Raw genomic sequence first — 11866 nt, 5'->3', positions numbered from 1 at the left:
AATTGGTAAGTACAAGGTGTATTGAAATACACCTTGAGTAGGTACTAGAATATTAGATAGTATAATTATATTATATTAAATAATATCGGCAATATCAACATTCACCAATATCATTATATAAATGTCTACATTCACTAGTAAATGTTTAAAAACAGTATAGTGGCGATAGTGGATGATGTGTTTGGTGTGAGGATGAAAAGGTAAGGGGACGACAATATAAAATAAATATATTTTTCAAAATACTTAATACATAAAATCATCTTACTTAGTTTAGGCATCTTTAGTTTAGCTTACTTATGCGCCGACCAAGACTTATATCAAAATAATTCCTTATCGTCACTTGGACTTAATAACTTTTCTATAAAGCTTGACGGGTGATGAAAAATTGTATAGGTGCGTAAAAATTAAAAAATATTTCAGTCTTCACATACATATATAGCCTGAGAGATATAATCCTTCGTTAATAATTGCATTCATTGTTGATGTGCGTGCGTCTATGAATCTAAAAAGTGTAATTGTTTTATGTTGAAAATAAAAAAAGAACTTATACTTTACGAACTAAAAGAAACTTAAAAAAAGTCAAAAAGAATATAGGAAAACTTTTAGAAAATAAAAATTATAAAATTAATCGGAAAATACAATTAAAATTATTAACGAAAGTAAAAACTGATGTATTATAATATTATACAAATATATTTTGAACAAAATAAAACGGTAATAATATTAATAAGAAAATGAATAACTAGGTAGCATACTATTGAGCCAGCATATCTATTATTTATTATAATAATAAATATAAATAACTTGTTTGTGTATGTTTGTTTATATTGTGTTTGTGGCCAACACACGATACAAAAAATTAATACCAAGCAGATATAGCTCTCCACTAAGGCTGCCCTTTGAGACGCCACGGTCACTGCGGACCGGCGTCCGGAATAAGAACGCGTAGGTTTTTGGTATTACGTCTTTCCTTTAATTATTGACAAAATATATTTATATACAAATATTGGGTAGCGAGATTCACGGATGCGACTGCCGACCTGAATAGACGGACCGTCGTGGTGAGAGCTCGGCGTGACCGGCGAAAACCTGGTCCTATATACAATTATGGGAAAATGTTGGGGATATCGGCGTGTTACAGTTACCGTACGGACAGTGTCGATATAACGTTGCGCGTGAATCGCTGGAAGGGGATACAGCGTATATCGTACCCGGGGTTTGACACAACTCAATCAAGTGGCCAGGGGGGGACAGAGAGGTTCCGTTGACGTCGGTGTTGGCGGCTGGTCTCCACCGGCGGCACTCGCCGAGTGCAGGGGTCCTGGTGCTACAGGCGTGCCGGAGTGTCGTCGTTCTCGTCTGGACGCCTCGCTGGGTTCTGGATCGGATCGTGATCACGGTCGTCTTCGGCGGGTAGCGGTCAGTCACGGGGTGCCGGGCCGGAGCGTTGGCGATCAGCGACGTGCGGCAACGTTGTTTGACGACGGCTTAAGTCTCTCGTTGAGCAACTGTTATGCACGTCGTCGACGATGGTGGTTTAATCTGGTGAACTGCTAGTTGAGCTGGTCAGGTCTTCGTTTCTTCTAGATTTCGTATGGTGACTGGATAGAAGATTGATTGAAGACTGATGATTGTGTGCCCGGAATCGCCCGGTATATATACTGTCTTCCGTAACGAATAGTAAACTGTGCGCACCCGCCGTGTACGGTTGTGTTTATGTTCGGTACGGAAAGTGATATTGTTCGCCACGCTTTGGGGCTGTGTGTACGGGGTTAGGGTCATTGGCTCCGTGGCAGCTTCCCCTACGTTTATACTTAGGGATTATGTGTCTGGGACAACTTGGGGCCCTGTAATGTGGTTTCCAAGTTGTCTGGTCGTTCGCGCGGTAATACTGCGTTCTGATTGGTTGGTCCTGAAAAGGACCGTTTTATGTCGTGCGCTGGCGTACTGTTACACCTTTTTACGTCCATAGTACATTACCTAGTACATGTAGTATTTAAAAAAAAACTGCTTAGCAAGAGATTAACGATCTAAGTCTTCCTGTTTATAGAGCTATTATAATTATTCTAGTTCAAATCAATCAGATTTAAAAAGTACCTACTCAACAGTTGAGTCTCAACTGAATAAAAATTATTGCAATGGCATTATTGAATAGGGTATAACTGAGATAAGAGAGGTGGACACCACGTCATCCAGAATTAGCAGTAATTTAAATAAATACAATTTACTGGCCGAAAAATTATTTAATATTTACTGTAACTGTTTCATAAAAATATTCAAAATATATAGTTAGTACATAAATATGCATTTGAAATTATCGTTGATAGATATACAGTGTTAAGAGGAAATCTTTATAATTTGTGCGCCCCTAAAAATATTGGTCTAGTTGCGTCTATGGGGAACACGGCCATATTATAAAGGTCGAAGGTCGGTTCGACGTTGCCGAGGATCGAGTAGGCCATACCCTGCGGGATGTTCAACACGGCCACCGCGATGCCGGCCGTCGTGTCCTCCACGAAATCCTCAGAACAGTGGTACTTGAGGAACAGCCAGTGAAATGGACGGTTTCGTCTTTCGCAAGTTGTCGGACAGCAGTGTTGGTGCACTCGTTTTTTGCTGCCCTGTTTCTTCGCGTCGCGTCCACCAGGTACACGTACCGCAGAGTGTTTATTTCCGGCTGACTATTTTGTGACGATGGCTTAGTACCTGAAAATAAATAAATACATAACAAACGCCTAATAACCAATAAGTCACCGATGAAGCTTATTTTAATGCATATTTTTGGTTCCGCAAACTTGCCTATATACCTACTAACATTTTCAATTCAAATAAATTTGGTTTTTGTTTTTGTAATATTAATACTATTAAATGAATAATAGTAAATGTACTTACACGAATAATAAATGTCTGTCGAGTAAAACTGTGTCTTTTTGATGTATATACTATTAAAATATGTGAACATGATTTTTTGTAATATTTTAAATTGTAAGAACCACTGACTGAACTTTTATTTAACTAAAAGTCTCTAGTGAATTTAGGTAAGAAAAACTTTTATGATTACTTTTTATTGCACCTATTGCATTAATATTTGACATTTGTACCTATATGTGTATTAATACTTTTTGCACTTTACTTAATAGGTAATGAAATTATATTGTAAGTATACCCATATTGGTTATACTTATACATTAAAAATAACATTATTTATCTATTTAAGTGGTTCTTGAGTTAATTTCAAGTTATTATAAAATAGTCGCATGCCTCGCATCTTGATTTTAATAAAAAGTATAATGACTAATTAATCCCTTTTAATTGTAAACCTTTTTTTTAATTAATCATAAAATAATAATTAAGCTAATTAATACGATATAATCGGATTGTATTAGTTAGGTAATATTTCAATAATTTTGATTTAAATAATTTAGATATTTTTCTGATTTATTATTTACGTGCCACATTACTTAATATAATATAGACTATACTAATCAACGATAAATATTAGTTTGGTACCTACATAATATTATAGACTGCGCGTATTACACACTTTCAGTCATGTTCATTACTAACATAAAAAAAATAGTAGGTACCTATAGTGTAGTTATATAGGATATAGTCAATAGATATTTGGTTGGATATCTCTAGACCAGCAAACAAATGTATTATCCTTCCATTAAGTGACCGTCTGTCAGCGGATATTAGTCAGATTATTCTTTACTCTAAAGATTAAAAACCTATTATCGATATTTCTCTGTATCTTAATACCTAAGTGGCTAGGTATTAGTATAGTATAGGTACGTCAACTAATATTGTAGAAAATAGGTAAACACAAAATACCTAATTGAAATTATACATATGTCTATAATTATAATATTATCGAGTTAGCATTATATTATATTATACATTTATCAGTATTCAGTTATCACAATTGCATTTGTATAAATAGTGTGTTGTGTCAAGTGCATCTTACAATTTACCTACGAACAAGTTGTCAACATTGTCACAGTATTTCTATTGTTTTAACGATAAGTTTTTGTCATTCAAAAATTAAACGGCAGTATCAAATATTATAGCAAATAACTTCAATAACACATTAAAATGATTTTTATGATATTTTTAAATAAGTCTTTACTTGACAACTGACAATGGTCAAGAAATAACGATTAAAGTAATTTTATTTTGTATTTTTAAGAAAGCAACTTATTTTGTTGTGTTTATTGTGGGGTTATACAATGTGAATTATTAACTGTGCTACTATTAATTGTAAACACTATGCCTAATATTATCATTATCTAGTTTTTATTTAAAACGTTTGTTACAGTATTTCAGTAATTCTTGTCTGAGCACGAATATTATGCGTGCAGTCACTTCGCCGGTCTCCGTACATTTTATACGGCACATTAGAACTTTAGAAGGGCAATAACAAACAAGTACCTACCATGATTTATGTTATAAACATAAACACACTTGTGATTTTTTTTTTTTTTATGAATTTTTAACAAATTGAGAATTAATGAATTTTGTATTCTTATAAACGTTTACTACATGGTAGCAGTGATAATTTTTCTAGTTTTCCAGTTTTAAATAAAAATAAACCAATATAGTCTTTAAATATTGTAATAAACAATCGCCATTTTATGGTATACACTTATTCTGTAGGTATACAAATGTTTACTGTTATTTTATTAAAAGTGCAAAAATATTATAGGTATACTTATTATATTATTGTTATACTATTATGCTCTACAACATTTGGACTATTAACAGAATAATTTTACATAAATTATAACCTTAAAATTTTTAGGAATTAGGCATCTACTAATCAAACTAATACCAACGCCAAACATAATATTATGTTTGAATATGATGGAAGTTTGAAAAAGATATTCGATATTGGTACATGCGACACTACATGTTCGTATAATACACATTCAACATAACATAAGAATGCATTAAACTCTTCTTGTAATGTATTTTATATAATATATACCTATATTATATATTTCTCACACAAATGTGTTTGAACTTTGAAGTGATTTAATAGATTGAAAACATTTTTGTGCTCACTATCATAATAATTCTACTGTAGTATTTTAAGTTTTTACTAACTAAAATGCATTCAAATTATTCAACATAAATCTAAATTCTCATATCTAACAATACTTGCTTATGGACAAACTGTAAGGATTATTATTATAGTTTTGAAACGAATAAACGTATTCCAAATATTCAGTATTTTACGTATATATTTTCTGTTGTGATGGATAATACCATCAGAATTTACATTATGTTTATTATTTACCATTTGTGAATTGTGATCTTAGCCATTTAATTTTAATGTTTGACTTATAATATACAACTATTAAGTATTAACTATATAAGATGTATAATATACCTTATATGTTTAAAAACGTACAAAATAAAGCAATAATTAAAACTCCTCTAGTGTGTAACTAAATGTATTCAAATTCAACGGAGTCAACTATTCAAGGCGTCAAAGCTCGATTACTCAACACGTATATTATACTTGGATCAACGATTGGTAAGTTTTATTGCGACCAAGGAAAAAAAAGAAACGTTTAAAAGCCATCGCTTTTCTGTGGTTGTTTGCTAGATAGGTACCCTTATCTTCCAACATTTTGTCATCGATGTTACTTATTAGTTATTATTACATGAAGTACTATGTAGATTACATAGTACGTATAAAATATTTAAATAGCTTCGTATCAGAATATTTTTATATTATCCACAGTGGTATACCTACTTCAAACTCCCTTTAACTTTAATCTATAATATAATATATTTATATTATTAAACACATTGAACAATATTGACGTATTGTGTACATTGTAATTTGTGAGTATAATATAATATTATTATACCTACTTCAGATTTTAGGTACGCGTATATAAACACCACTCAATCGTCGGTGGATATTTTTTAGACCAGCGTTAGCTGTTGGGTACTTATTGTACCTCTATGAATTACGATTTGTATACTCTATGATTAACCAATTAATGTTGGTATGGTACTGTAATACTAGGTTACCTATTGGCTATTGTAAATTGTAATATTATATAGGTAATAATATAATGTACTTCGTCGAAGTTCATTGATAGAGCGGTCTCGCTGCAGCTGTAATATATATTATTTTCAATCGGAAAATTAGTCAAATGGACTTACCAAAATGGATGGGTTGTAGCTAACATGTCGATAACTCAATACTGTAATAGACACGTCTAGTGTCGGAGGTCGGTTAGAGAAGTTGATATTCTTGTTTGTAATTTTATTTTTTATTTCCTCTCCAGTCCCAACCATTACCTCCTCGCGTCCCCGGCCCGGCCACACTAAACAAACATCACATCGCTGGAATAATTTATTAATTATAGTATTATACTTTAAGGTAGAGGTTGGTTTAAGGAAATAATTTATTCGGAGTTTTGTGTTCGCCGCACTCATGCGGGTCCCAAACCAATAAACCATTATAATATTGTAGCTATGCCCACTATAATACTAACAACTAACTAGACCGGCCAGAGGGACAATGGCCACGATATACAGTGGCATATTTACGATTATGACACGCGGGCACAGAAGTCGGCGTGCCGTTAGTATAATTATTATTCAAACAAGAAAAGTCAATTACCGAATGACGACGACGTGCGGTTGTTTGAACGTATATTAGTCGTATTTAAATTTTCGGTTCCGTTTGTGTGTAATAATAATACCTATATTTTGTACACAGATAAAAGATAGTTTGACACGCGAGCACGTCGATAGTTGTTTTTACTTTTGTACCTATTATAATAATATGTATATAATAGTATTGAGTTCGGCCATATTTGTACTATTTATTGATATAGATAACTGTAAGAAGTACCTATACGTCAGTCCTACATGTATTATAATATTTACAATCTAACGTGTGGAAACTAATAATAATATATTATAATACGCATGAGGTAAATATACTATATAGTATAGGACTTGGGTACTATATATTATCATTATACTCGTATATAGGCACGTTTATGATAATTATTGGTAGAGTATAGTGGTCGTCGCGCCCCGGGTTATCTATCTGTCGGTAGGTACCTACTCGGTTACTATGAAGTCTAATTAATACTCACAATAAATAAGTTTTCAGCTCGAGAACTTGTCAAAGAGTTAATAGTTTTTAATTTAAAAAAAACAAAACATCAACCGATTAATGTCATATTCCTACCTAATAATATAATAGTCGTATACACGAGTATGCGGACATATTATTTTTATCTTGTACAAAACATTTTTCTTTTTTATGAATACACATACCAAACGATAAGGTCAAATGCACATTAACAAGTAAAATATAATGTTTTCACCTAAGTATAAAGTATTACCCAATTACTCATAAACTAAGTAAGATAGGTACTATACCATGTACGATATACCTACACACAACATACTTTCTTCCTATCTAAACCTACTGAAAATACAATATAGCTAAAAATTACAATGGTATAATATAGCCTATAGGTTAGGTACCTATACCGACCTGTACCTATACCTACACTATTATACTAAAATAATCAATATAGGTACAACAGTGGAATTAAATTATTATGTATTGATATTTAAATAATTTAATAACCAGCTATTAGTTTGTATTAAAGTTTGTACCTATTTAAGAAAGCCAAAAGTAGAAAAAAAACTATAAAGTACTTAACAAAATAATCAGGAAAGAAAATCAAAAAAAAAAAAATTCAGAAATAAATAACCGTAGCGACTTAACATTTACGCCTTATACACAAGCATAATATTCTAGGCATAATATAATTTTTTTTTAATATTTTGAGTCTTTTTGAGCTATCTATAGACATTTTAAATTTTCTACTTATTCTTAGGTTTTTTTTTCCATAACTAATTGGAATTTGGTTTTTTAGTTGGTTGTTATTTTTTATACATACTATACGGCTATTATAGATACTAGATAGAACTAATGAACGAATTATAAATTACGCAACCGACAAATAGCGACAACCGTTGATAAAAGAATTGTATTTGTACCGTAGAGTAATAATTATACTCAATGATTATTGATTTGTATGAAAGGGTTTTTGTTTGATAATAAAAAGTCTTTGCAAGAAATTTAAAGTGTCTTGAGGTTTTCCTCAAAAGAGTCAAATGTATTATTATTATATTATATAAATTAAACTAATTAAATTTTATACAAATAACTATCGTCAAGAACGAAACAAAAACGTTCAAAATCATAATAATATATTATAAATTATAATAAATAAGAACTTCGTTCACGTTCAAGTTCATTTCTTGAAAATTGGACTAATTCGCGATGTCAAGTTCACACAATATGAATACGTTGTTCGGTGTTCCCCATCACTTGTAATATATTATTATAAAATCTTTTTGAGTAAGTATTAGTTGCTGGTAGGTAGTTTTTGAATGTAGTAACCTTCCGGCTTACGACCATACTACTGATGTCTAATATAATGTAGATATATATTATTATAAAATATTTATGAAAACTGAGGCTGATTCACCGATTCCGCTCTGAATAGTTTTTCGTATGTATTTATAATTGATATACCCACCTAATAATATCATTAAATTAAATCTAACACAATATCCATTACAGCCTAACCTACTCAATGATGAATGACGAGGTACCTACCTACCTATAATACTCCGAAACCTACAACAGCATATCGACTTTCCAGATTTCATTCGCCACATTTCATTACCATATTCATTGAAATGAGTTATAAAAATTATTTTTAGTACTGCACCTACACCCATAGGCTACAACATTGCCGTTGTGAACGGCAATTTCAGAGGCATTTGCCTCTAAGATTTTTCTTAAATAGAGAGGTGGATAGTAGCCAGTGGTTTCCCTCGTAAATGTAATATTATGATATACCTACTCAATAGGTACCTAGTCAATAATAATGATCTGAAATATAATTAGTTATAATATTATATTAAGCATTAATACTTGGGATATTTGTAATTTGTCTCTGGACTATTTTTAGTTCTCCACGCCACTGGGCTACAATGGTAACTACCTGTAGTACGTCTTCCTATATAATGTTCTGACTATTCTGTACAGTAATAATCGCCTAAAATTATCATTATATCGTCGTACACTTAAAATTTGTATTAAGGCACCCAGTGCCGATGCCATTTTGTCCGTGGGAATAACGATACCGTCTTGTAGAATCAACAATATTTCATTCACACTCTGCGGGAATAACGATACCGTCTTGTAGAATCAATAATATTTCATAATTTTTTTTTTAATTGCTAGATGGAAATATTCTACAGCTCGCATTGATCTCTGTTTGTAAATATTTTATTCTCAAACTTTATAATATGTTTAAAAAAAATACAAGATAAAAAGCATTTTTTTTACAAACTTTTTAATACAATTATTTAAAATAAAATACAAAATCAGAGATCAATGTGGGCTGTAGGAAGTCTTCTTCTTTCAGATAAAAAAATAGTTATCAAAATCCGACAATTCTACAAAGCTTGAGAGTTATTCCCGTAAACTGTAAAGTCATTTTTTTCGATATAATACACCCTATCAACCCCCCCCCCCCCCCCCAGTAGGTATCGGGTAGTAGATTACTAGAAAAGTCTTATAATTGAGGTAGCAACTAAAATATAAAATTTAATTTTCAAATTTTAGAGAATTGTAGAAAATTTGAAAAAGTGGCACCGGGACCTTTAATTTGTGACGAAGTAATGTGTAGCCACTAGCCGTGTAGGTATTAGGTATTAGGTATTAGATATAAGAGAGCCTTCATAGTTTATAATATATATATTATCTTAGGTATCTAGTATCTACCATCTTAAAATGTTCAATATTGTTACCAAAGGCAAAGAGTAAAAACTGTATAGGTAATAAACTACACTTTTATGACGCACCGTGTTCATTTTGAAATATAGTGCGCCATCTACCGGAACAAAGTGTTTGTTTTTACTTTAATATCTCCATAACAAAATTACCGCTGTACTCAATTTATCGTTATAAATGAATCGCTACCAATTCTCCCAATTTTTTTCTCTCCAATAATTAATTCTCCAATCATATTCATTCCAAAAAATACATTTTCTTCCAAAAACTATTAGTCCAAATTAGAAAATGTCAAATAAATAATTCTCCCAATTAGTTTATTCCGAAAATTATTATCCCAATACCACGGATAAAAAGAACAGGATTCTCAACGTATAATATGAAGTATAGTTGTATTCGTGTCCCACCTTTGTAAATATTTCAAGAGTTATAGGTTTAACTAGGTTCGCTATAAGTCCGGGCGAGCCATATCACAACTGTATTTATATTATGATAAAAAAAACAAATATTAAATAATAAAATTATAATAATTGATACTTGAAAGAAATTTGTATACAACTTTGAACTTGTATAATGTGTAATGTGTTGTATAGTACCTATTATTTTAATTATTAATTAGTATTAAATATTTATTATTAGTTTATTTATTATTTATTATTAAGGTAGGTAGGTATAATTATTACTTTTATATTGAAAAAAAAATTATTTTTAACAAGTTAAGTTACTTTATTTTTCTAATTAACTTGTAACTTTTACATATTAAAAAAAAATAAAGGTAACTTTTAACTTTACACTTAACTTACATTTTTCTGTATTAACTTAACTTAATGAGTTAAAAAAAAAATGAACTTGCCCAGCCTTGGAAATCACTAGTAGCTACTAAGTACAAGCTATATAATTATTACACTTAAACATACATAATATTTATTAAAATGCATATAAAACTACCTCTAATTATTTAAATCATTTTTGCTTAATTACTTACACAGACTTTCGACAAACCTACACCTGATTCCCAAGTTCTAATTATTTCTGATGTATGAAAATGTAGTTCACAAATGTAGGAATTATCTCCAAGCATGAGTTCTGTTGATTGTTGCCATTTTTCCTTCAACTCAATGTTTTTTGGTGCCTTAAACATTGACCTAATTGCTGAATTAGGTTCACACCCTCGTATACAACATTTATGACTATGAGACATAATTTTGATAGAACCGATTAAATGAGGCAGAAAAGAGAAACTTGAGTGTTCAGTGAACTAAATATTTAGATACTCTGCTGATTTATAGTTATTAAGGTTTTAATAAAATAATTATATTTTTAGATGCATTGATTTTATAAAGCAGTTTTAACAACATACTATTTGAAATATTACACAAGTTACTTCTTTATAGTCAGTGTTAAAAGTTCTGTTATGTCACAACATAAAACCAATTAATAGTGGTGATACATAATATTATATAAATAAATAAAATAATAAATATTATAAATAATTTTATTTGTCTTATAAATATTTTATAATTGTTTTTTTTATAAAGTATAAGTATAAATGTATAATATAACATAATATGTATATGCTTATTAAATTATGTATAAACTAAATTTACAATAATATGTTATAATTAAATGACAGCTAATCAGTGTTTGAAATATTTACAAAGTTGGACACGCTACTACTATACTTCATATTCTATGTTGAGAATCCTGATCTTTTTATCCGTGGTTGCAACCATAATATGGATGGCGAAGTTTTTGGACATTTTTATTTTTGATTCTTATTTCATATCATGTTTCTAATTAAATCATTAAATAATAAATTATCGTTGATTTTTAATAACACCAACTTTTCTTTTTATCCGTGATAACATTTAACTGAATTTTGGCGGGTAATGAATTCGAGTTTTGTTCTGTTACCATAATATACCACTTAAAACCGGGGTATCTTAAATTTGCCCGTACTACTAGCGTTCGTAGCGGTATTCTGCTAGAACTATTTACAAGTTGGAACGT

This window comes from Acyrthosiphon pisum, chromosome A1, assembly GCF_005508785.2.
Source record: "Acyrthosiphon pisum isolate AL4f chromosome A1, pea_aphid_22Mar2018_4r6ur, whole genome shotgun sequence".
Taxonomy (NCBI): domain Eukaryota; kingdom Metazoa; phylum Arthropoda; class Insecta; order Hemiptera; family Aphididae; genus Acyrthosiphon; species Acyrthosiphon pisum.
This window is presented reverse-complemented; position numbering follows the sequence as displayed.